Below are 1,166 nucleotides of genomic sequence, written 5' to 3'. Positions count from 1 at the left end.
GAAATACTTTTACGATCATTATAAAAAAAGAGATGCTTATCATATAATGTGACTATAATTTATAGTCATTTTTTGTACTATATATATTTTATTTATTTATTAGTTATTCAAAAAAGTGTATCTATTAGTAAATTATAGATATTAGTTATTAGCTATATTAAATAATATACAAATGTTAAATAAATTATATTTAGTATAATTGTAATTGGCTTTACTATATAGAAATGTTTATTTCTTTTCATGTTTCTCTTCTTCTCTGTCTCTCTTAATATTTTATTATGTTAATATTGAAAATTATTTTAATTATAGTAAAATTTTTTCATATTTAATAAATTTATAAATATAAACTAACAATAATAATAATTACAAAAATAACATTTTTGAAAAATTATAATGCAATTATAGTCACTTAAACACTTTTCTCTCAGTGACAATATATAGCATAATAATGTAACAAGTAATAAGTTATTAACTAAGCAATCTACTAATCGCTTAGTTTGCCAAGTCTTGTAAAAAAATTCTTTTCTGCATAAAAAATGTTACAGGAAATTATTTTTGCGACGACACAACAAAGTAAACAATAATAAAGCGTGATAAAATAATAAACCGAGTAATCTGACGTTCAATCTAATGTCGCTTATACTTTGTAAAAAATTTTGTAAAAAGAAATTTTAAAAAATAAGAAAATGCTTTTATAACAGCGTAATATAAAGTAAATAATAAGCGAGCGTGATAAAATAATGAATTGAACGATCTGTCGCCAAATCTAATAATCTTTATCTCGGCGGCAACTCGAGTGCCTTATCTTCTCGTTGGATTTCAGATGACAGTTAAAAGGCATATTTAATTCGGATTTCACTCGAGTAAGCGACAAGAGCTGATTTCAGCCAAGCGAGCTGCTCGAGTGTATGCAATTCTGAGATAGAAAATACAAAATTAAGAGAAAAACGTTTTGTATTAGCAGCCGGATGCACAAAGTGCCAACGCGTCTGGTTTCTCGGACGTCTGTAGAAAAATTAAAAATGACAATTTTTACTTTTAATCTTGTGACGAATATTATTAAAAATAATTATTCTCTACGTTGAAATTGTCACTTTATAAATCATTTCCTGGCACTGAAAGGGTTAATTAAAAAGTCCTGCCATTTCAAAAATATATTTTGAGCA

This window comes from Monomorium pharaonis, chromosome 7 (assembly GCF_013373865.1).
Source record: "Monomorium pharaonis isolate MP-MQ-018 chromosome 7, ASM1337386v2, whole genome shotgun sequence".
Taxonomy (NCBI): Eukaryota; Metazoa; Arthropoda; class Insecta; order Hymenoptera; family Formicidae; genus Monomorium; species Monomorium pharaonis.
This window is presented reverse-complemented; position numbering follows the sequence as displayed.